This window comes from Megalobrama amblycephala, linkage group LG5 (assembly GCF_018812025.1).
Source record: "Megalobrama amblycephala isolate DHTTF-2021 linkage group LG5, ASM1881202v1, whole genome shotgun sequence".
NCBI lineage: Eukaryota > Metazoa > Chordata > Actinopteri > Cypriniformes > Xenocyprididae > Megalobrama > Megalobrama amblycephala.
Genome location: NC_063048.1, coordinates 19848617 through 19876066, shown reverse-complemented (window position 1 = coordinate 19876066; position 27450 = coordinate 19848617). Strand labels below are relative to the sequence as shown.

The 27450-nt window shown below is 35.4% G+C and overlaps 1 protein-coding gene across 2 annotated transcripts in view; it reads left to right on the top strand.

Annotated features, from left to right (window-relative positions):
• dlgap2a (discs, large (Drosophila) homolog-associated protein 2a) overlaps positions 1-27450 on the top strand; it is a 141225-nt gene that overhangs the window by 19761 nt on the left and 94014 nt on the right. The window lies entirely within an intron of this gene.

The window sequence follows — 27450 nt, the reverse complement described above, 5'->3', positions numbered from 1 at the left end:
AGTTTGGTGCAGTGAGGAACCTCCTTGGTGTCTTAATTGAGAATGTAAGAAAGCCAGTCTGAAAAAGTGCTGCGTCAGTCAGTACAGGAAAAACCAGCTGAAACAACGTTCATAACAGACGTGTGACACTGCATATAGTGTTTATAATCAAGACTGTAACATGTAGAATAAGGAACCTTTTCTCTGTATGTAAAAACTTAACTACAGTACATTAGGGCAACATGATATTTTTGTACCATATTGTTTATAGGCCATACACACAGTCGTTCTTTGGCAAAAGCAGATAACTACACAATTCATGTTACAGAGTTAAAAAATAAAACAAGTACTTTCTTTGTAATTGCATTTAAAACACACTCAAACACATGTGTGCACACAAACGCACACACACACACACACACACACACACACACACACACACACACACACACACACACACACACACACACACACACACACTAACACACAAAAGGACAACCAAAGGTTCATCATGTAAGACGTGTATGGTGTACAAGGATTTGCAGACTCAGCTTTGACAAAACTTCCCTCAGCTAAACCCTAATGCTCAAAATACTTAATTGTTTTGAGTAGGACAAACTTAAATTTAACAAATTAGTTCAGTTAAATTATCTGTAATGAGTATTTAGAACTTTCATTTTCTTTTAAGTAAACTGAACTGTTTCATTGTTTTGAGTTGTATGAACTCATTTCTTTTAATTTAAACTAACTTAAGTTTAATTGGGCTGGGCTGGGATTTCTATTTCCCAGCATGCTTTGCCCATGGCACTCGAAAGGTTAAAATTAAGTGTTATTTAATGTTTTTTGTGCAAAATTAATGGATCAGGGAGATTTAGTAGTGATTAATGTTTTGTTATGCTAATTTAGAAGAGTTTCTGTTAATGTGGGTTTTTGGAGAGTTACCTGTTACCTGTTGCTGTAAGTTACTAATTCAGTAAGTGTCATACCATGCTATCGTTAACATGTTAGCAAATTAGCAAGTTGGCATTTTCTGAATTTTCTTATTAGGGTTTACAGTGAAGTAAATAACTCATTTGATTTGGACGCCCTTAAAATAAAAAAGTTAATTAACTAAATATTTTATGTCAACTGCTATCAAAGTGTATGAGTTAGCTAAATCAGTACTTCAAGTTAAGAGCAATTATCATGCGTGAGTACTACAAACTAAAAACTTGATTGTTCTTCTTACTTAAAATTGGGAACATCATAACTCAAAAAATTTGATGTAACTGATTAACTCAGATTTTTTGAGTTAGTCCAACTTATTCAGGTTTACAGTGTAGCGCGTCTTTTTGAAATGACTAGAAGCCTTGTCACCTGACCTAAATACTGGTGTGCTGATTCACTAAAACAGACTTATCGGTTTCTGTACACAAACAGCTGCTGTTCTGCTGTAAAACGTGAACTCGCGATGCCTTGACAGTTGACAATACCGGCTTTTCAAATAAAACGTATTTAGGGTTCATAATGTGGAGAATAACGCACATCAGTCGGTTCATCAACCGGTTTTTGCAAATTAACTCTTCATTTATTTTATTTGTCTCTGTCTGTCTATCAGACAATATGGAATATTTAAATATTCACTCTCATTTCCTTTTTTTTTTTTTTTTTTTCATTTAGATTAACTTTGCCATCATCTAACACTCAATTAGATGAAAACACCAATAATTTTATAACACTGTCATATGTAATATTTAGAAAATCTTTGATTTTTTTATATTTAAATTATCAAAATTATAGAATTTTAATATCAGCCGTTTATTGGTTATCGGCCATAAAAAAAAATTATCAGTTTATCGGAATTGTAATATCGGTGCATTTATAAAACTATAATCAAAAGATGAGATGATGAGTCTAAGAACCCCATTATGATTTTACCAGTGATTCTTCATTTTGTAAATCTGTGATCTCACTGTTTTGGGCCCCTGGGTGCCCCAGAGTCAGTAATCCCATGCTGTTCTCTTTTTACTCTCTCTTTAAAGTAGATTAAAGATTTTTTTATCCTTTCAAATGGAAAAATGAATGTCGGTTAGCCAGCTCAAATGACACCAAAAAGATACCTTGACAACATTTGTTTTCTGATTCACTCCCACAGAGAAAGGCTTTAAATCACGTTATCATGTGGTTAACCACATCAGGGGATGAATTATCGTTTCCCATAGAAATCAACACTTCATATTTAATATCAAACTGACTCCACCCTCCTCTTACTTCACTTTCCCCCATTTTGAAGCGGAGTAATTTTGGTCTGATGCTTTTTAATGGAGTCACAGTTGAATTGGGCTTTCCAGAAAAGCGTTTGATGCTCAGGCCAGAGTAAACGATGAAGAAACCCCTTTTTAATGAATCCAGCTGAAGCTGAATTGAGGGCTGTTGTAAGGAACAGATGCTAGCCTTGTGTGCTGCTGCATGGCTGTTAGCACTAATCATGGCAGAGTAAAGACTGCTAATCTCTCCATGTCCTCTTGGATGTGTCTGAGCACACACAGATGCTGGCTGTTCTACCAGAACCACTGCAGGGCCCAGGCTAATGGATGCTGTTACACTTAACAGGTTTGCAGCTAATATCATAGCACAGCAGTAGATTGGAAAGTTTTATGGCATTGTATTTGGTGAGGTTCTTTTATATGTGTCACAAGTACAATGCAGGCATAATATGTTACATTTTGTAAAGGATTCAGACTATTATTAAGGTAATAGTTCACCCAGAAATGAAAATGACATTATTTACTTGCGACTTCGTGTTGTTCCACAACCATTTGTTGTTCATGTTTACACTGAACACACTTCAGGTAGAAATGTTTAAAGAATTGTTATGCAGCTCTTGACATACAGTAACAGTTCATAGTGACCAAAGGCTGACAAGCTCCACAAAATGACTAAACCATAAAAGTCAAAATCTTAAGTCATTACTTTTATGAAACCTAGTGTTTTTTTTTTGTTTTTGTTTTTTTCCCCCTGGTGTTTCTGGAGCTTGACAGCTCTAATCACATTGAAATGTCATTTTATGGAAAGAACTGCAAAATTCTTCTTCTTCTTCAAAAAAAAAAATGTCAGTAGGGGATTAGAATAACATGAAGTTGAGTAAATAATGACTGCATTTTAATTTTTGGGTGATTTTTTTTTTTTTTTTAAGCAATAGTGTTTTATGTGGCAGGCTGAAGCAGCCAGCACATCCCACTGAACTATACTTCCATCCCTCATCGTTTTCATTTGCATGAGATTAATGGTGGTACATTTAAATGAGTTGTTACCAAATGTTTATTCCCAACAAATTTGCATAGCCTTTCTAGATCTGTCTCAAAGTGAACAACAAATATTTGAGCTGTATGAATCTTAGAACTCCTGAGGGATAGCGTTCACATGGCCAGCTTTCAACTTTTTTTGAATGTTGAAAACAAACCCTGCAATATGTCTGCCTGGATGATTGTTTAAGAAATGAAAAGTTACACACTCCATCAGTTTGATTTTCCAGCATCTTTTGCATATTTGACCCCTTTCCAGCAGTGACTATATGATTTTAAGATCCATCTTTTAATACTGAGGACAATTGAGGGAATCGAATACAACTATTAAAAGAAGTTCAAACATTCACTGATGCTCCTGAAGGAAACACGATGCATTAAGAACCAGGGGGAGTAGACTTTTTGAATTTGAAGTTGAAGGTAAATTGTACTCAATTTGTCTTCCAGGAAACATGTAAGTATCTTCCGAAGGGCAGCACTAAATGAAAAAATATAATATTTAAACAAAATAAGAAAAATTTGGAGTTCTTTTAACCCTAGCTGATGGAGTGTAGTGTGTGTGTATATATATAACCCTGATATATATATATATATATATATATATATATATATATATAATAGTGAGCACCCAGTCAATATGCTGGTATGTACTTATGCACCTGTATTTGATCTTTACATGCGTAGGTGGGTGGATTAAGGACAACTAGGGGAATGTATGGCTCGTCGCACTTGAGTAACTTTGTATCCACAGGGTTCACTGATATCAGCCTGTTGAACATCTGTACAGACAGCGGGAGGCACTCACAACACAAATCTGTATGTGCGCAGCTGGGTTTAGAGGTCTCTCATCAGTGCTAGTACACAGCTCTATTGTAATATGTCCAGTACCATGTGGACTCGATTTACTAAAGAATTCAGAGTATGTTTGTCTTAATCGGAGATGTAATACCAGGTTAAAACTATCCGTTAGCATTGCCATGCATCTGAATGGCACTTGCTCAGCTTGAACCAAACCAACCAGCTACAAGGTGAATCACAACATTGCAAACTTTGATTTCAAGCAGGTTTTTGGAAATTCTGACAAAAAGACAAAGGCACAAGACAGTGTGTGCTTCTCAATATTCAAATGTCCATCCTCATTTCTCCATCTTCATTCTCTCTCCTCGACCGTCATGATGCTGATTGGTTAGATGTTTGTTGTTGGTATTGGCCCGACTAACTTCCAAACAGTGTATTTGAAATAAGTCCACCTTTAAAGGCTTTAATGAGGGACAGAACTACAATGCCACAAATCATTGCGAATGACAAATTAATTTAAAGCATATACATATGCTATATAAGCATATACAAAATATGCTTATATAGCATATGGAGACTGACAATTGCATCATTTGCTGTGCTTCATGGGTGTGGGATCATGGGTAGTGTAGTTTTTCACCAGGACTTCCAGTGGCTAAAAAATACCCTATACCTTTACCTTTGAAAACCAAATACCTTTGATTAAAGGGTTAGTTCACTTCAGAATTAAAATTTCCTGATAATTTACTCACCTCCATGTCATCCAAGAGTCCAGAATCCTGGAAAACATTCCAGGATTTTTCTCCATATAGTGGACCTCAATGGCTACCAACGAGTTGAAGGTCCAAATTGCAGTTTAAATGCAGCTTCAAAGGGCTCTATGTGATCCCAGCGGAGGAATAAGAGTCTTATCTAGCGAAACGATGTCATTTTATAAAAAAAAAAATTTATATACTTTTTAACCACAAATGCTCGTCTTGCACTAGCTCTGCAATCCACCATGCATTACGTAATCACGTTGGAAAGGTCATGCGTGACGTAGGCAGAAGTCCGAAGTAAGGCGAAAAACTTCATCTCATTTTCTCCTCCAGCTTCAAAATCGTCTGACATCGTTGTTTTACTTTTTGTTTTGTAAAAGCCGTTTGACTTAATCTGCATGTTCGCTTTGTAAACATTTGGTACAAAATGCTCGGTACTTCTGCCTACGTCATGCGTGATCTTTCCAAAGTGATTACGTAATGCGTTTTTTATGCATGTAATGCGTAAATTATTATTTTTTTTTTTAAATGACCGATAGTTTCGCTAGATAAGACCATTATTCCTCATATGGGATTAGGTAGAGCCCTTTGAAGCTGCATTTAAACTGCAATTTGGACCTTCATTGGTAACCGTTGAAGTCCACTATATGAAGAAAAATCCTGGAATGTTTTCCTCAAAAACTTTAATTTCTTTTCGACTGAAGAAAGAACTGGATCTTGGATGACATGGGGGTGAGTAAATTATCAGGAAATATGAATTCTGAAGTGAACTAATCCTTTTACAGCCTCAAAGCTTACAGAAGGTCTGACTTTAAAGGTTAAAAGTTGTAGTTGAAAATCAATTCCCCTATGGAGAAACCAACTTTGTTAAATTCACTTTCCAAATTAAGATGTGAAAAAGAGTCAATTCTTCCATTCTGAATTTTACCCTGCAGATTGGGCCATGCTAACCAGCCAAACCTTGACCCTTTGGTCTAAATAGATAACAAGTGTTTGAAATTGGCCGGAAACCATTAATTCTGATTAGTTTTCGTTTTTTATTCATTGCCATGCCTCCATCAATAACATTTTACATGGACCACAGCCAAACAGCTGTGTATATACTATATTGTATACAGTATATTCTGTAAATGTGCTATATTCATTGAGCTTATCTTTCTGGCACAGTACCAGATAAAACCATCTTCTGTCCTGGCAAATCCCTCCTTGAAGCTTCTCCAGCTGCTTTTGCTGTATGCTTGCACTGTGGATCTCTGCTGAATTGTGTGATAGAGCGGTAAAGTGCTGCGCAAATCCAGTTGCCGCTGGCTGTTAGCTGAACTTCACTTTAATGTTTCTTGTAATGGCAGCCTAACACACAGGTTGAATTTAACCTCTGGCTGAGGTCCAGCTCCCTCAGGCATGAAGATTTTTGGCACAAACAGAAGATGAAGAGATCTTTTATTAAACATGCAGGAGTCAGATCAGGTCTGCGAGGCGTCTTTTGAGGAGTTAGCATATAGCATTTGTGTGTTATCATATTAAATTAGCATATGCAATGAGGGATGCTAACACACTCAGGAACACCTCAGCTCTGAATATCACCATGGCAACTAGATCAGAAACGGTCATCTAAACATTTTTGTGTTGGTTTACCCTGTTTGCATCTTAACCCATTCATGTGAAAGGTAAGCACTTACAGAAACACACTTTCAGGTTACGCATATCGTTCTTCGCCTGAGGTAATGAGATACAGTTCCCCTCACCTTAAGGACTTCCATAAGCTTTACGCATTGGTTTGAACGGCAAACTGTGTTGGCGTTGGTTGCTAGGTTACTAAGGACTGAGAGAGTCTCAGATGGCTGTTCTACCCTTGTTTAACATAGAGTCTGTTATTAGGTGAAAGAGCACTTTAGACTCTTTATTGACGCCCTGCCGAATTCTAATGACATCTGAAGCTCCAGATGAATTCTGAACATAGAAAGAGGACCAAATTCAAGCACAAGGCTGATAAATTGAGATTTGTGAGGAGAACACACACAACATCCCCCATTATCTGCCTCTGGCCTGTTTTCTGGAAACTTTGCTTGTGATGTTTTCTTGCTTAAAAGCTGCAGAAAGGCTCAGAGGAGTGTGCAATTAGTGATGGTTGAGAGTTCTCAAAAAATAAAATAATAAAGCTCCCCTGAGAACTAATACAAACCTGCGAGTACTGTGATCAAATCCATATGCATTTATATGCAGTTAAAGGAATATTGATAAATAGAAATGAAAGTCATCCTATAATTTACTCACCCTCAAGCCATTCTAGATGCATATGACTTGCTTCTTTCAGCTGAACACAATCAGAGTTCAGCTGAAATATTAAATAATTTCCTGGTTCTTCCCAGCTTTTTAATGGCATTGAATAGAGTCCAAGTTTTTGAAGCTCCAAAAAGTGCAGCCATCCATCATTAAAGTAATCCATATGACTCCAGTGTGTTAATACATGCCTTCTGAAGTGAAGTGATGGGTTTTTGTAAGAAAAATATCTATATTTTAAATGAAGCACAGACCATAGAGCAAAACAAAAAGCTGGTCATGAATTACAAGTCTAAAATGAGAAGTTTTAAAGAAAAATGATGGAGGATTTCAATATAAGAGAATAAGAGCTTCGTCCTACGTCATTCGTCGGGTCAGAGGTCACCCTTCTGCCGGAACTTGATTCTTTCTTGAACGCATGTGCGACCGTTGCCGGAAGCCAGTGATTATAGTTTATAAAGTTTTAAATATGGATATTTTTCGAACGAAAAACCCTTCAGAATGCATTTATTAACTCATTGGAGTCTTATGGATTGCTTTTATGATGGATGGATGCACTTTTTTGGGCTTCAAGATCTTGAGCACCATTCACTACCATTATAAAGCTTGGAAGAGCCAGGATATTTTTTAAAATAACTCAGATTGTGTTTGGCTGAAAGAGGAAAGTCATATAGAATGGCTTGAGGGTGAGTAAATTTGATTTTTGGGTGAACTATTCCTTTAACTTACTGACATTATATTAAAGGGATAGATCACCCAAAAATTCTGTCCATCCTTCACAAGAGAATTTTGAAAAATTTCACAAACGTATTTTCCATACTATGACAGTTCATAGTGACTGCAGGCTGTCAAGCTCCAAAAAGGACACTATAAAACACTATAAAAGCACCATAATTCTTTATTTCAAATCTTTCACGCCATGTGATGCTGTAGCTTTAAGCGAAGAACAGACTGAAATTTAAGTCATTATTCACTAATAATTTTCTGCAATTTTGTACATTTCTTCAAAATTGTGTTGCATGAAAGAAATAAAGGTGAGAAAAAATGGACAGAATTTTAATTTTTGGTGAACTGTTCTATTAAATGGCTGAGAATGAGATTGATAACTTCAGATTTTTATTATTTGTTTTTTTTTTTCTCTACTAGAATTAAGGACTTCCTAACAGTTCTATCATTGTCTGTTGTTCTCTCCATTCATATTGTCATTGGTACAGTGCTGATGCATGTAGGAGTTGTTGCTTGGCAACTGAACATCACTAAACAATAATGTTTGATTCAAATTTCCTTCACTGGCTTTCTTTCGTTTCCAATCAATAAATAGTGAGGGAACGTTCAGATCAGTTCAGATGTTGGGGTTTTAGACACACATTTTCTCTCTCTCTCTCTCTCAGCAAATAATAAGAATCATTTATGACTCGTCTTTGGATGTAATCAATTTTTCCATCCAGCAATTACAGTTAAAATCTGAAAGTGGGTCAATCTAAAATGATGCTGTGGGTTGGGGTGGACGCAGCCTTCACATCTGGTGCCCGCTGCTCTCTCTTTCTGACACAGTCATGGGTAGCAGGTGCATTAGCTGAGAGTCTGGTGAATGCGTTCTGCCAATTACTCATTATTAAGTGTCTCTGAGTGAGTGGACGGCTTTTGGAAGGGAAGGTATGTGAGCAGATGGAAGATTGTTGTTTGACTTATTCTCTAAGAAATCCTGCTGTTAATGCTGCCTTAACAGAGGTGCTGCATATTTAATGGAGGTAATTGACATTTTTGGGACATTTCATAGCATTTTCTTTAGGGCACATTAAAGGTGCAATAGATAATATTTTCATGTCCGCTAGAGGTCGCTAGAGGCCTATTCAAAACAAAGGCTTAGCTTGATGAATCTTGGGACATGTGGTCTTCACATCAACGGCCGGTGGAAAAGAATTGGGATAGGACTCGGGAAGAAATCATGTTCATGGATGCGATTATTACCGTTACTGTAGTTTGAAGCAGTGCAGGAGCTGAGTGTTGTGGGAAGCTGAACGAGGCCGCTGGAGCGATTGCGCAACACACGCCTCACGAGCAGAGAAATTTTTATTATGCCACAGTCGTCGGCGCCGCTTCCGCTTTTCCTGTCATGAGTATGAGGTAACGCAGCTCTGTTTATTATATTAGATACATTTGAGTGTGTTGAAAATGATGTTATAACATTACTCTGTGCGTTCGTTCGGCGGCTGCTGTGAGACACTGTTGCACACTGCAGTAAGATAGATCGATTTTAGAATATATTAAATCTTGGATGGCTTGTGTTGATAAATGGCATGAAATTAATTTTAAAACGTATTGTATGATGGAGAAAACTCTGTATTACTGTTACTTAAAAATAAAGCTGCATCTGATTATGCTATGTTAGCTACTTCACAAAATAGTGTTTTTCTCTATGGTACTCGCAAAAAATCAAGAAAATTAGATTAAACAATGAGACTAAACGTATTGAGCTATATAACAACAATTAGTTTTCGGTCTATAAATATATCAAAACAGTTGTTCCCTTGCCTATTAAAACGTAAATATTGAAGCGTCTTTGGTGTTTCCATGGTTTCTACAAAATAAAACCGGAAACCGAGGGTAACGCGGGTATGACGCAATTGACAGGCGACTCCTCACACGTCCCGGAGCCTTGGTTAAAACTGAAATTTTCTCACGATTTACAAATAGTTGGAAACATTTGGGATGTTGTAAGTACTCGAGTGAACAAAATATATAACACTGGCCTAGTGGTTTTTGGATATTTTACTGCAAAATTCTTACATATTGCACCTTTAAATATGTAAGAGACAATTTAACTGTATGTTATCCCACTTATTACACAGCTGCTTTTAATAATGAATACATGGATATAAAATATTGATTTAAGCTAAAATTATTTATGCTTAAATCTTCCCATAAGACTGACAGAAAAATATATGATTATTTAAATTGTGATAATGTTTCACAATAATAATTATTGCACCATAACCCCTGTGAAATTCATGAGGCCTTGTATCACCCTGAAATCATTTATTTTGCAATAGTGACCGTCTGACTGTACATTATCCTACATAAGTGGCTACTTAACAAAAAAACAAATGCATGAACAGGAAGGGAATAAGACCTCTCACTTGTCTGCATCGTTTTCTCATTATCCTTCCATCTTTCTCCTTTTCTTTTGCACCCTGTTTCATTTTATATCTACCACACAGTCACAAGCATCCACAAGTCCAGAGCAGGAAGATGTGTGTCTTTATTCCTCTGGAGTGTTCCTGTAACTTTCGGGTCTTGAGGAAGAACAGCACCCTCGTTCCTGTCAGATTTCTCCTGGGTCTGTCTCATAATCACCAGCAACTTATTAAATAAATGACAGGCATTAAGCTGGCACACACACACATGCCTGCAGCTGTCTGAGTGTGTGACTGGACCAGAACTCCAGCTCAGAACACTGAGGGGGGAATAAGAGACTGATAGCAGGTTTGAGACAGATTGTACCTGTGGGGGACAGTAAGTCACATATCACTATGCACAAACATCTGCTCTCTCTCTCCCCTCTCTCTCTCTCTCTCCTAATGAAACCATACTAGGAAATCATATAAACGCCAGTCTAACTGTCTGGCTGAGATTGTAGAAGTCCCTGTATCCATGGCAGCAGTTGATTTGCCAGGCTGCACTCTTGCTGTACACTCTGTTAGTAATGTCTCACCTGTAACGCACATCTGATGCAACACCAGCAGCTCAAGGAGGCGCTGTACAGATGGCATTCCTCGTTGTCATCATCTGTAAGACTTTTCACTCACCATTTTGACACATTGTGGATTAAGCCCTGTTGGTTACAAGTCACTGGACATTTAGATGTCAATACAGAGTACATATATTTTGGGGACTCGTTCAACTGTGATGGAACTATCCACAGTTCTAGTCATCCATGTTACTTTACTATATGTTTAATGGTGTTTTTGTTTTGCGCTTGACTATGCCTTTGGGGATAAATAAAGAACAGTAAGTTTTTCTTTTTAATTTATGGATAGTTTATCTGAAAATGAAAATGCTTTCATCATTTATTCCACAGTGAACTGTTCACTTCAAAATTGCAGTGAGTTACTGAGTCGAACTTGGTTTGGTGAATCAGATCAAACGATTCAATTGAAAAGATCTGACTCAATCATTTGTTAATTTTTTAAAAATCATCTCATGGATTCATTTGCATTAAAAAGATTGGCTTTTCACGAAGGTCCGTTTTATGCGCAAACTACTCCAAATTTACTCATATATGTACGAAAATTTCATGAATGTGGGCCAATGACGAAAACAATTGTTGGGTTCAAATGTTTCTAATCCCATTGACTTTTATTGTATGGACCACAACAGTTCAACTATCCTTTTAGAAGTATACAAATTATGGAATTATTTACTTGAGATTTGAGTTAAAAAATCAGAACTTCCCATTTATTACAATGGATTTTAATATCATCACATGTCACATGACTCATTAAATGAATTTATTCATGAATTCTCCTTCATGTCAGAAGCCAGTTTAAAAATGCCAATAATCTCAAAACAAGAAATGTCCTTTCCAGATGTTCATACAGCATTATGAACTATGCCACTTTGTCACAGTGAACTGTTCACTTCAAAATTGCAGTGAGTTACTGAGTCAAACTTGGTTTGGTGAATCAGATCAAATGATTCATTGAAAAGTTCTGACTCAATCATTTGTTCATTTTTTAAAAATCATCTCATGGATTCATTTGCATTAAAAAGATCGGCCAGTTTATTTCTCAGTCAAATGATTTGGAATGACATGAGGGTGAGTAAAAGATGAGAGAATATTCTCCATCATTCCCAGTTAAAGAGGGATAGTTTCACCCAAACTGACAATGTTGTAATTATTTACTCATTCTTGTGTCATTCCAAACCTGTTTGTATTTCTTTCTTGTGTGAAAAGAATATTTAGAAAAAAATCTTCTTTTTTATCCATACAGTGAGCCTCATTCATGAAACACGAGCAGAATATTATTATTATTATTTTTTTGTAAAATAAATCGTTCTGATGTAAATTTTCGGATTCATGAAAATGTTCGTATTTTCGAAATGTTAGTTGGTACGAAAAAAAATGTCCACCTGCTCCCTACCACGTGTAAATGGTACGTAAAACATTTGAACGTTCCGTGTTAGTTTAGGCAAACTGATGACACTGCATTTTGATGCACTAGTATGTACCATAATTTTTCATGAGTTTGTTTGCCTGATCTTTTTTTTTTAAAGGATTAGTTCACTTTGAAATGCAAATTAGCCCAAGAAGAAAGTCATATATTGGATGGCTTGAGGGTGAGTAACTCAAGCCATCCTATAGGTATATATGACTTTCTTCTTTCTGATGAACACAATTGCCAAAATATTAATAAATATCCTGACGCATCCGATCTTTATAATGGCAGTGATAGGGTTCAATGAGTGTGAGCTGAAGATAGTGCTTCCATCCACATGCACCCATCATTAATAAGTTCTCCACACGGCTCCGGAGAGTTAATAAAGGCCTTCTGAAGCAAAATGGTGCGTTTGTGTAAAAAATAAATAAATCCATATTTGACAAGTTATGAAGTTACGGAAGAGGATTAGGGCCAAGCAATAATAAAAAAATTAAACCATCTTGAGAATTAAAGTTGTTAAATTTCGAGAAAAAACTCATTAAATTTCGAGAAAAAAGTCGAGATAAAATGTTGAGAATGAAGTCATTAAATTACGAGAAAAAAGTCGTTAAATTACAAATTTGTTCTCATAATTTAACAACTTTTTTCTCGTAATTTAATGACTTTATTCTCATAATTTAATGACTTTATTCTCAACATTTTATCTCGACTTTTTTCTCGAAATTTAACGACATTTTTCTCAGAATTTAACGAATTTGTTCTCGTAATTTAACGACTTTTTTCTCGTAATTTAATGACTTTATTCTCAACATTTTATCTCGACTTTTTTCTCGAAATTTAACGACAATTTTCTTAGAATTTAACGAATTTGTTCTCGTAATTTAACAACTTTTTTCTCGTAATTTAATGACTTTATTCTCATAATTTAATGACTTTATTCTCAACATTTTATCTCGACTTTTTTCTCGAAATTTAACGACATTTTTCTCAGAATTTAACGAATTTGTTCTCGTAATTTAACAACTTTTTTCTCGTAATTTAATGACTTTATTCTCAACATTTTATCTCGACTTTTTTCTCGAAATTTAACGACAATTTTCTTAGAATTTAACGAATTTGTTCTCGTAATTTAACGACTTTTTTCTCGTAATTTAATGACTTTATTCTCATAATTTAATGACTTTATTCTCAACATTTTATCTCGACTTTTTTCTCGAAATTTAACAAGTTTATTCTCAACATTTTATCTCGACTTTTTTCTTGAAATTTAACTAGTTTTTTCTAGTAATTTAATGACTTTATTCTCAACATTTTATCTCGACTTTTTTCTCGAAATTTAACAACATTTTTCTCAGAATTTAACGAATTTGTTCTCGTAATTTAACGACTTTTTTCTCGTAATTTAATGACTTTATTCTCATAATTTAATGACTTTATTCTCAACGTTTTATCTCGACTTTTTTCTCGAAATTTAACGAGTTTTTTCTCGTAATTTAACGAGTTTATTCTCAACATTTTATCTCGACTTTTTTCTTGAAATTTAACTAGTTTTTTCTCGTAATTTAACAAGTTTATTCTCAACATTTTATCTCGACTTTTTTCTCGAAATTTAACGAGTTTTTTCTCGAAATTTAACAAGTTTATTCTCAACATTTTATCTCGACTTTTTTCTCGAAATTTAACGAGTTTTTTCTCGTAATTTAACGAGTTTATTCTCAACATTTTATCTCGACTTTTTTCTCGAAATTTAACTAGTTTTTTCTCGTAATTTAACGAGTTTATTCTCAACATTTTATTTCGACTTTTTTCTCGAAATGTAACGATTTTTTTCTCGAAATTTAACAACTTTAATCTCGAGATGGTTTTATTATTTAATTATTATTGCTTGGCCCTAATCCTCTTCCGTATGAAGTCAAGTATCGAGCTTCCACTTAAACTTGTTTAAATATGGATTTTTTTTTTTGGTACGTAAAACATTTGAACGTTCTGAGCTGAAGATAGTGCTTCCGTCCACACACACCCATCATTAATATGTTCTCCACATGGCCCCGGAGAGTTAATAAAGGCCTTCTGAAGTAAAATGGTGCGTTTGTGTAAAAAAAAAAAAAATCCATATTTAACAAGTTATGAAGTCAAGTATCGAGCTTTAGTAGTTTAATAGTTTTTTTTTTTTTTTTTTTTTTTTTTACACAAACGCATTGCTTTGCTTCAGAAGGCCTTTCTTTATTAACCTTCCGGAGCCGTGTGGAGCACATATTTATGAATTGATGGATGTGGGTTGAAGCTCTTTATCTCATACTCATTGAACCCTATCACTGCCATTATAAAGCCTGGATGCATCAGGATATTTATTAACATTTCTTCAATTATGTTCATCAGGAACAAGAAAGTCATATACACCTAGGATGGCTTGAGGGTGAGTAAAGGCTAATTTTCATTTGAAAGTGAACTAATCCTTTAACTGTTCATCAGTGTCACTCTTTTACCCAGCTGTCCAATCACAGTGGAGGAGGGGTGGGACAAATACTACACCGGCAAACTTGTACAACAACTAAACAAAAATAGAGAAGTTTTTTGGTTACTGCATTTTTATATTCAGTAATATTCTTCAAAATTAGATACTAGTAACATGTTACTGCCGTGGATATTCCAAATCATAGCAACCAAAGCATCTCAGATGGAAAAATGGGGCAAGTTAAATCAGCAAGTTAGGAGCTACTTTTAGCCTTAAGATGTTTTGTGAATAAGGCCCCTGTTTACGAAGCGTTTGTGAATCGGGAGGAGAGTTTTCACAAAGGTCCTTTTTATACGCAAATTACTCCAAATTTACTCATATATGTACGAAAATTTCATGAATGTGGCCCAATGAAGAAAACAATTGCTGGGTTCAAATGTTTCTGATCCCATTGACTTTTATTGTATGGACCACAACAGTTCAACTATCCTTTTAGAAGTATACAAATTATTTAATCATTTACTCGAGATTTCAGTTCAAAAATCAGAACTTCCCATTTATTACAATGGATTTTAATATCGTCACATGACTCATTAAATGAATTTATTCATGAATTCTCCTTCATGTCTCTACAATAGCAACACTGATTGACTGACAAATGCAAGGAACGGTTTATCACAAGCCAGTTTGGAAATGCCAATAATCTCAAAACAAGAAATGTCCTTTCCAGATGTTCATACAGCATTATGAACAATGCCACTTTGTCATTGCCATCAGCACTGTTCACAGTTCAGAGGAAAGAACTGCAATGACCCTGCATGTCAACCCAAACTCTCTCACTCTCCTCCTCCTCATCTGTCATCTCTCTCTACCTGTCTTTGAGGTCTGACTCTGTACAGAGCAAGTCCTGCACTTGACGCCTCAGTGACTCTATTCATGAAAACAGAGAGTGAGAAAAGAGGAAAGAGAGAGGGAGTGAGGAAGTAAAGAAGAAAGGGGTGAAATAGAGATAGTGAGAGAAAAATGAAAGAAAGGGAAGGCCACAGGAAGAGAAGAGGAGTGAAGTGAGAGAACATCATTAAGGTCTATGGAAAGGAAAGGAGAGGCCGCAGAACAAACGCTTCATGAAAGATTCTCTTATAATACATGAGGGTGTTCATCCGTGAAGAATTTCATCAGTCCTCCAAGCTCCCAGCATTCCTCAGGATTACAGCTGCACTTCATTCATTTACTCACCATACAGGGCTGCACGGTTAATCAATAAATAAATGAGATTACGATTACAGCTGATATAGTTAACTGATTGATAAAAGTGTTGATTACAGAAATCCATTGCGTCAAAGATTTATATTGATCTATTTACCTGTTTCTAATGTAAACACAAGTTTGCTATTTGGCTGCATCTGAAATCACATTCTCGCTGAGGAAGTACTTCTTTTGAATAATTACTTAATTTGCAACTGTTATCAAGTTTGTTCTATACAGTATGATGTGAAGCACTTCCTGATATTGCTGAGTTAGATGCGTTCCTGGGTCAACATATTTTGTTGATCCTGGAACAACATTCTAGTCTGAAAATTTAACCTTAACCCTATTCCTACCCATAAACCTAACCCTACCCAAAAGTTATCCCAAAAATCAGAGGGAAATGATAGATGAAAAACACTGATGTAGAAGCACCAATTCATGATTTTAAGCCTAAACTTGACATAATCTGTAAACTTGTCCCTGAAATCTGATTGGTTGATTTGAATGTTGTTCCAGGATCAACAAAAATTTTGACCCAGGAACATGTTGAACTCAGCAATATCAGGTTATGCATGATGCCCATGTGTGTACCATGAATATAATCAGAATATTCTGTTGATTATTTAGATTTTTCATAACATATTACATGCCTCAAGTTTGACTTTTTTTGAAAATGCAAATAAATTATATTCACTCACTAAATATGCATATTTTACTTTCTTGGATTATCTCATTTTTAGCAGTACTTTTGTCATAGATTTTCATAGTTTGATGGTTTATTTTAATGTCATTCAGATTCACCACATTTGTCATGTTGTTATTGTCTTGTAGCCTGATAATGTGACAGTAAAGAATCTCTCCAGAAGTAGTAGGTAATCTAGGTTTTTGTGTACTGTTTTATGAATACTGTGAATTTGAATTTGAGCATACTATTGTTCATTTCACATACTGTTTTTCACATACTACCAGTGCTGGGTAGTTTACTTACAAATTATAGTCGGTTACTGATTCCAAATTACATGACAAAAATTGTAGTTATTAACGTAATGTTTTGATTTGTTCTTTATTCTGGTTTGTGACCTAGGCTTATAAAGTCCAATTTTCTTTATAAATTTGTTTACACACTACTCTATAGGCCTGTATGTATGTTTGGGCTGTTAAAAAATAAATATAAACAAATATTAATATATTTATATAAAAATATAAAAAATACACAAACAAAAATGATAATACAATAAACTATAACTGTGTAAAAAAACAATCATCTTAGCTACAGGTATTAAATGCTGTTAAATGTCAAAATAACTCCAATATCATACACTAGAATTGTGTGTGTTGCATTGTGGTCTATGGATCTGCCTGAATACAAACTCGCTCCCTCTGTCAAAATCGAGGGTTTGAGTTTCTGTCCAAATAATCTTCCCTCATCCACTTGACGAAGTTGAACGCACTTCAAAATGGTGATGGGGATTTGAGTGCTTAGGGAAGTTTGTGAGTGTATGTCTAAAAGTGGAGTTAAATGCAGCCATGGCTTCCTAGTGTGTGCCTAATTTTCCTTGATTATGATGCTGTTCACCTGTTGTTCAATTAATTATCATTGAGTCTGTGTGTATATATATATATATATATGTACAGTACAGTCCAAAAGTTTGGAACCACTAAGATTTTTAATGTTTTTAAAAGAAGTTTCGTCTGCTCACCAAGGCTACATTTATTACAATTTTAAATAACTGTGTACTATTTAAATATATTTGACAAAGTAATTTATTCCTGTGATGCAAAGCTGAATTTTCAGCATCGTTACTCCAGTCTTCAGTGTCACATGATCCTTCAGAAATCATTCTAATATGCTCATTTGCTGCTCAGTAAACATTTATGATTATTTTCAATGTTGAAAACAGTTGTGTACTTTTTTTTCAGGATTCCTTGATGAATAGAAAGTTCAAAAGAACAGCATTTATCTGAAATACAAAGCTTCTGTAGCATTATACACTACCGTTCCAAAGTTTGGGGTCAGTAAGAATTTTTATTTTTATTTTTTTGAAAAGAAATTAAAGAAATGAATACTTTTATTCAGCAAGGATGCATTAAATCAATCAAAAGTGGCAGTAAAGACATGTATAATGTTACAAAAGATTAGATTTCAGATAAACACTGTTCTTTTGAGCTTTCTATTCATCAAATAATCCTGAAAAAAAATATTGTACACAAATATTTTATACAATTGTACACATTAAATGTTTCTTGAGCAGCAGATCAGCATATTAGAATGATTTCTGAAGGATCATGTGACACTGAAGACTGGAGTAATGATGCTGAAAATTCAGCTTTGCCATCACAGGAATAAATTAATTTGTGAAATATATTCAAATAGAAAACAGTTATTTTAAATTGTAATAATATTTCACAATATTACTGTTTTTTACTGTATTTTTAATTAAATAAATGTAGCCTTGGTGAGCAGACGAAACTTATTTTAAAAACATTAAAAATCTTAGTGGTTCCAAACTTTTGGACTGTACTGTATATATATATATAATTATTATTATTATTGACCTAACTTATTAACTTAAAACTCAGGGGGTAAGTAAATGTATTAGGTTAAAGAGGTTCAGCTGACAAAAAAGTTGGGCATTGCATGTACAGTAAATATGAAATGATGTGAATTTGCACTTTGCCTTTGAAAGACAGTAATACATGGATAAATGAGTCACTGAGTAATGATTAAAAAAATAATTAATGTGATTGAGCTGATTAGATATGCAATGCTACAATGTTGAGAAAACACTTCTTAAAAGTAAAATGATTTCTGTAAATCCAGTGATCAAATGCTGTGTGGGTCTCAGTTTTCAGTGAATTCACATGCACTAGTCAAAAATAAAAAGGAAGTTGGGGGAACCAATGAATAATTCCATTGTGAGAATAATGTGATCATGCAATCAATAAAAAAGTTACTGTAGTTTGATTATGAGTATTTTAAAATGGAATATAATCTAATCACAAGTACTTAATTTTTGGAATCTGATTATGGAATCCAGATTACATGTAATCAGTTAATACCCTGCACTGCAGGGATGTATGGATATTCGGTTACAGCTGCTATAAGGTCAATTACCATAAACAGATCAAAGAAAATTTTTCTAAGGAAGTTAGTTCAAGTCGATATGTTATAGCAACTTACCTGAATAATAACATATCTGTTTTAAAGGCACGCACATTTGAATGCATCTCTATACCTCTCTATTATCAAAGAGGTTTCAAACAGGTCCATTACAGAATAGCTTTTAAAGAAATGTGGAGAATCTTCAGCATAATCTAAAACAACATTTACTTTGGTAGCTGGATACCCTTCAAATGAGATTAAATGGAGATTGGGGTAAATGCTGGAAGCTTTTAAACTAATTCAAATACCCAAATGCATGAGCCCTGTATGATACAGTAGATAACAACTCTTGATTATGTTAGCCAGAGGAACCTTCACTGTGTTCAGGTCTGTTTGTGCTTTTGTATTATGTGATTTTTCCAAGTTTATTTTAAGATGCTGGATGTTAGGTAATTTATGACAAGTCTGTTCTCTGCCTCTGAGAGCGTGGAAAAAAATATAAAAAACAAAAAAATAATCAACAGTCTAACACCCTTTCTTCACACTTTCAAAATACACACACGCTCACACTTGTCTAATTTAGAACTTCTTTAGTAGTTCTTTCTTCTGTGAGAGAGAATAAATATGTTCTGGCCTTGTTGCACAATGTTTTAAGGCAAATGGATAATGGAAAATAGGAACAGCCCAGTCAAGGACTCATGTCTGCTCTAATGTAAGAGATGAGGCTCTCACTTTGTTTTTCGTTCGCCCACCTTTCTCAGCACTCTGATTGGGTGAGACTGTGTTAAGAGGGAATAAACAGATAGAGTCCTTCATCTGCAGAGAAGAACAGACCTGCTGACCAAGGTCTTATTATATAGGGAGCTAATGCTGGATATTTGGCTGTTTCTTCAACTATGGGCATTTTTTGAGCCTGTGGACTTTCAAAATATATAAACTCCCTTAAAACACACTTTACCTAATCTCTCTAGTTTATTTAATCTGTCTACTAACAATGTCACTGATGAATCTGTTATTTTGGTCCTTTTTCCATGGAACATCATGAATATTGTTACCACGGTGTCATTTTTATTACACCTGTTTCATCACATTTGTTTTTCTTTTGCATTTTCTTGTGTGATTTATCTTATTTACTATCATTTTTATCTGTTTTTTTATTATCATGTTATTTATTTTATTATTTTACAGCACATTTAATGATCTGTTGTTTTAATAGTGCTTAATAAATACAGAGAAACTGAAACATCCTTAATGATGTATTGTGTTTAATTGAATTCTGTGAAGTTATTAACTTTTTTTAATTTGTTTGAATAAAATGGCAGATTGCTTGGTCTTGCAAATGCATCTTATTTTATAGCTAGCATTACACATATCCTAAATAAACACAAAATTGCATCATATTTGTACTTAATAATTTGACAAAATGACAGCTTGATTGGAAATGATGCCCAAAAAATTATGTTGATTTTTACTTTAAAGGACATTTGAAGAATAGCAAAATTAAATGATGAAAACATAGTAATTTTTTTACAAGACAGTATTAATGTGACCTTCATATTACAAAAAGTAGTATTAAGAAAACTATTTAATATTAAGAAAATTATTTAATAACAATAATTATAATTTATTTGATTAAAATCCTAGTAAAATATAATTATTTGTACTTTTAATAAACTCTGAGACAGTTTGTGAAGTTGAAGAAACACCTTTACAGAATTTTCTCAAGGATAAAATTATGACATAAAAATATGTAATAAAGTACCACTGAATGCACAAAAAAAAAAACAGGGTTAGTTTAAATACTTTGCTTAGTAGATTCATAATGTTCAGCTGTTAATCTGCTAAAAGCAGCTTAATAACGATGAAAGAGACTAAGATAACTTTGCATGCATGGGAAAAAAGATAAGCTCTGTTAAAACAATGTTAAAGGGCTAAGAACAGATGTACAGATTTTCCAGCTTCGCCCTCTTGAAGAAACTGGCAAGCCCTCAGTCTGAAGCTCTAGTGGTGTAATGATATGACAGAATGTCCCTTGTTGTGTCAATTATACAGCTTTATCAAAACTGCTCTCTCGATCTTTCTAAAGATAGTCCCATACTGAGCTGGGCCTTATTGAACACTGGCTCTTCTGAAATCAAACTGTATTGTCAGGTGCCTTGAATGATTTACTCTTGCAGACAAGGAGATAATGGCACCACTGGGATCCTTAACATTGGGGCTTCATGCTGATCTAGAGCATTTTGCCCCAGAGGAAATATAAGGTAAATATGAGATGTTTTTGCTTCTGAGTCTGCAGCTAGAACGGAAATGCAAGAGTACTTCAAAATTAAAACTTTACAGTAAAGGATAATGCACAGTCAGCTGATGATTGCAAATGGACAGGGCTGATTGATTTGAGACTAAATTAATTTATCATATGAGATAAAAGAAAGTGTGGCATATAACTAGAGACGTTAACAGAGTAGATTATAGTAAGTGACTCTTTCTGCAGGTTACATTCAAAACACTTGATTCATTCAGAAACAATAAGTTACACTATATTGCCAAAAGTATTGGGACACCACTCCAAATCATTTAATTCAGGTGTTCCAATCACTTCCATGGCCACAGGTGTATAAATTCAAGCACCTAGGCATGCAGACTGCTTCTACAAACATTTGTGAAAGAATGGGTCGCTCTCAGGAGCTCAGTGAATTCAAGCGTGGTACCGTGATAGGTTGCCACCTGTACAATAAGTCCATTCATGAAATTTCCTGAATACTAAATATTCCATGGTCAACTGTTAGTGGTATTATAACAAAGTGGAAGCAATTGGGAACAAAAGCAACTCAGTCACAAAGTGGTAGTCACAGAGCATGCTGAGGCGCACAGTGCGCAGAAGTCGACAACTTTCTGTAGAGTCAATAGCTACAGACCTCCAAACTTCATGTGGCCTTCAGATTAGCTCAAGAACAGTGCGTAGAGAGCTTACCACCTTTGGGATGAATTAGAGCGGAGACTGTGAGCCAGTGGGTGACCTTACAAATACGCCACTAGAAGAATGGTCAAAAATTACCATAAACACACTCCTAAACCTTGTGGAAAGCCTTCCCAGAAGAGTTGAAGCTTTTATAGTTGTAAAGGGTGGGCCAGCTCCATATTAAACCCTACAGATTAAGAATGGGATGTCATTAAAATTCATGTGCATGTAAAGGCAGATGTCCCAAAACTTTTGGCAATAAAGTGCATGAGTGAGTCATTGAATCATTCACTCAACTGTTTCATTCAAAAAAACTGATTTATTCAGGAACAAAATAGGTGTTGTATTTATAAATGATCACTAGCCTGGATGCCAGCCGAACTTATCCCCGCCCACAACATTTTTAGGTCGGGAAGTTCGTTCTGGACTCGATCCGTAGAGGAGTAATTATGCCCGAACAGAAACTGTTCAGACCAATCACATTGTCAGGGCGATGATTGACAGATTATCACCAGAAACGTAATCAGCCACGTCATCAAAGAGCGCTTGGGTTGAATTAGTTTACAACATGATGGCTGTTGTTGAAGAACTGAGATGTGTAGATTCCGCCATCGCGTCCGTTATAGAAGATATCGACAGCGCATTAATTTTAAAAGAGGAACAGAGGACCGCGATCAAGGCATTTGTCGATGGGAAAGATGTCTTTGCCGTCCTTCCTACGGGATTCGGCAAAAGTTTGATTTATCAGCTGGCCCCGATGGTCGCTAAGAAGATGGGGCGCAATGAAAACCCTGTGGTCATTGTGGTTTCTCCTTTGGTCGCACTCATGGAGAACCAAGTGAAAGAAGCAACCGAAATGGGCATCACGGCGATGCAACTCGGTGTGCACGACGAGGTAGACATAACCAGCGGTTATGCCAGCGCTCAACATACGTCACTTACTCTGTAGCTCTGATTGGTTGTAGGTCTATCCAATTGAGGTCTTTCCTGGATCGGTTGAAATACGCCCCCATAATCAAAGCCCAATGGAGCAGTATCAGACTCATATTCTGACTAGAATTGAGTATGACCACGTCAGACTAAATGATCACCGAATTGTTCACTAAAAATTCATTCAACATCGCTGATTCATTCAAAAGTCACTGAATCATTTACACAACCAATTAATTCAGCAACAAAACTGTTTAGAGATGTGCTGTTTAGAGATGTGCAACTGTTGATTTCGCTGTGGCTATGTTTGGAACTATTATCATTGCCAGAGCGAAAATTGACAAAGTAAGGCAATATTTGGTCTAAAAAGTAAGTAGGCCTATGAACTTACTATTTAGTGTATTTTTGTATATTAAAAAAAAAAAATCACACTCACATACATGTGCTGTGGTTCTGAATATTAGCACAGCTGCCATATATTCTTTCTCCTTTTGCAGACTTAGTAGGCTGTGTTGTTATCTGTTTTACTCTTGGGGACCGAGAGCTCTTTACAAGCAGAGTGCTTATGATAGACTGAGTGCTAACAGTCTTCATAAAGTCTGATACTATCTGAAAGTACAGAAGTGCTTTGTCAGCTCCTGCAGGAGCAGTTAGCCAAGCACAAGAGGGATTATTTTGGAGTGCAGAAACTGAAATCAATAGTAATCTAAATAGAGTAACACGCGTATGTGTGTGTTTCTGTGTGTTTACACAAGCCAGGAATCTTGTCAATATATTGTATCTGCACTGATCATCTTTGAACTGACCTCTATTAAATATAGGCTGACTCGTTTATCTATGTACATGATTCTGCTTGTGTAAATCAATTTGTTTCTCATGACCTCATCAAATGAGAATCAGAGTTCAACATTTTTTTTTTTTATTTAGAATCGTTCTATAATGATATAATCTGGCATTAACATCCCGTCTCCTCATAGAGCCGAAGAAAAGCCTCTGTGTGCCTGTGAAAAAAAGACCAGAACAGAAAAGCTAATTATCACCACTGACACTCCTACTTATAACACTACGCCAACTAAAGCAGAGAGTGTGAGCACACAAGGCTAATATGCAAATACTGGTGTTAATTATGGAATGCTTCATTGTGGAATGAACTGAAAGGCTTTTTTTCATGCGCAGGTTAGGCAGAGCCAGTTAGCGAGTCTTATTTTGGTGAATCGCAAGACAAAATTTAGTCAGTTGATGCCAGTAGCTTCTGTGTGCATATTGTTTTTCCTGGGTTTCCATGGGAATTCTAAATCTCAAATGGGACACAAGTCAAATGGATTTGTAGATATGAACTTTTGGTCTCTTGGCCAGGGATGAGGTCTTGAATCAGTGTGTATACAGTACTGTATCTGCATTTATCTTTTGCTGAAAATATCTTGAATATGGCTGTTGCTGTTCAACTCAGTTTTCTGTCCAATTCTAGCTGTTGTTCAGTCCTAATTAAACTTGTTTCAAAACGTGGTGGAGTAACACAGCAAATATGTGGTCTCACTGTATAGACTGAGGTTGTATTGGTTCACTTTCAGAGAGCGAGTTTAAAGCTCCAGTCAACATGTCAATAAAGGCCCAGAAAGGAATAAATGGATTTTCAAGTAATTTTTGTGCATTTGTGTTTGGAATGCTACTAAAACATGTCCCCAATTTAGGCATCATTTATGACGTTTGGACTGGATTGTATATTTGGAGTCTGCCAGAAACACTTGATGAAAAGACTGGTCTGTTGAGTTTGTTGCATGTTCACACCTCTCAGCATGATTATGAACAAATTTCAGTTGTTTCTTAATTAACAGCATGGGGATATGGCTTAAATAGACAGCAGTATAGAATGAATACTAATCAGGTACTCACTGAATCATCCATTCAACACAGCAGAACAATTATTTAAATCTCTGCTGTAGCGCCGCAAGGTCTTTTATAATACAGTGGTTCCATTTAATGGCCATTGAAATGAAAATTGAATTGATACATGACAGAATTTGAATAGTGTTCAATTTTTTTTTTTTTTTTTTACGGTACACTCTTTCCAAGAACCCATGTTTTACAGATGAATAGAGTTGTTTTCTTGAATGAAATTTTTTATTTTTTTTTCATATTTTGATGTAGCTGAGAATCTTTTAAGTTTTTAAGATATGACTGTAATGTTCTTTTGCATAAATTGGAAATTGCATGCATTTATACCTGAGTCTTGCTTTAGTTTTGTGCTTGTTTGCATTTTGGCTGCAAAAATGTGTTTGTGTGTGCAAGCTTGTGAATTTAGTGTTCAGAAAGTAGATTGTAATTAAACCCAAAATTATCTGTTTGTGATGTTTGTTAAGGCCACTGATATAATGATTATGGAGGACAAAATGTTTTCCCAAAATACTTTACTGGTAAGAGAATACATTTAAGAATGCAGACTGATTTAATATTAGGGAAATCCTGAGATTTCCTAACACAGGTTATGAGAAGTTTCCAATAAAGTATTAATGTGACCTTCATAAATCCAGGGAAAATGTTATAGTGGAATAGGAAATATACATAGCATTTATATATCTTTCTTATTTAATTTATTAAAGGTGTCATCGAACGTTTTTTTACAAGATGTAATATAAGTCTAAGGTGTCCCCTGAATGTGTCTGTGAAGTTTCAGCTCAAAATACCCCATAGATTTTTTTTAATGAATTTTTTTAACTGCCTATTTTTAGGCATAATTAGAAATGCGCCGATTCAGGCTGCGGCCCCTTTAAATCGCGCGCTCTCCGCCCCCTCCCGAGCTCTCGACTCTATCACTGCATAAACAAAGTTCACACAGCTAATATAACCCTCAAAATGGATCTTTACAAAGTGTTCGTCATGCAGCATGTCTAATCGCGTAAGTATAGTATTTATTTGGATGTTTACATTTGATTCTGAATGAGTTTGAGGCTATGCTCCGTGGCTAACGGCTAATGCTACACTTGGAGAGATTTATAAAGAATGAAGTTGTGTTTATGAATTATACAGACTGCACATAGGCGTAATTTGCGGGTGGGACAGGTGGGACATGTCCCCACCACTTTTTGAAAGGGTCGATATTGTCCCTACCACTTTTTGAAACATCTCGCGGATATCTAATAAAAAAGAAACACCTCTAGTTGATTATCAATTTAAGTTAATAATAGGCGATCTGGCGCTGGGATGTGTTGTTTTTGAAATCATGTTGAGTGCTAGTTGTCGCTGTTATCAGAGGCGCAACAGTGTTCTCTTGGCGCTCGTGCACGCTGCGCAGTGTTCACACGGACGAGCGCTTCAATCTATCGCTTAACTGTTGCAGAGACTCTCTATTCGTTACGTTGAATCACAAAACAAAATACAAATAAACGTGTCCCTGCTTTTGATATACAATCACTGACAAACATCTTTGGTTTTAATGAGAGAAAAAAAAATCATACATGGTTGGTTGGATTCGAACCCAGAATCTCTTGCATGCTAAACGAAAATGTTGCCTCCAATCCATCAGGACAATCTATTTTTTACAGCGGATCCACGTATTTATTAACTAATATACATACTCTCGAGACATATTGTATTATAGCAGATGTAAGGAAGAAATCATATTAATTTCAATATCATATTATTATTATTATTATAATAATACAATTACAATACCCCCCCACATACACATTCCTGTCCCACCCACTTTTTAAAACAAAGTTACGCCACTGAGACTGCAAGTGTTTTAATAATGAAAATAGCGACGGCTCTCTTGTCTCTGTGAATACAGTAAGAAACTATGGTAACTTTAACTACATTTAACAGTACATTAGCAACATGGTAACAAAACATTTAGAAAGACAGTTTACAAATATCACTAAAAATATCATGATATCATGGATCATGTCAGTTATTATTGCTCCATCTGCCATTTTTCGCTGTTGTCCTTGCTTGCTTACCTAGTCTGTTGATTCAGCTGTGCACATCCAGATGTTTTGCCCTTGTCTAATGGCTTGATCATGGGCTGGCATATGCAAATATTGGGGGCGTACACCCCGACTGTTATGTCACACTCGGTGTTATGTTGAGATTCGCCTGTTCATCGGAGGTCTTTTAACCCTTTACACGTACGATCACACCGGTGTGATCAGTCTTGGCTGGCCCCAGGAGCGTACGATCACACCGGTGTGATAGAACGTTCAGTGCATTACGTGATCAACTGCCAAATTCAAATGTGCGTGCGTGCTTTAACTGGCGCTAAACAAGACGGACGCGCGCAGCGCTTTCATATATCACATATATGCAGTGTTTTCAACCAAATAATGTTCATTTCAGGTTTCAGACTTTAAATACACTGAGTATAACAAAACAATATATTTAGAGTTTGTAAAATACACAATGATTCTATAGAAGCGGAAATAACAACCCTTTCCATTAACTTGACAACACGTTTAATTCTATCAGAACACATTGTGAAAGTAACTTAAAAGCTTACTC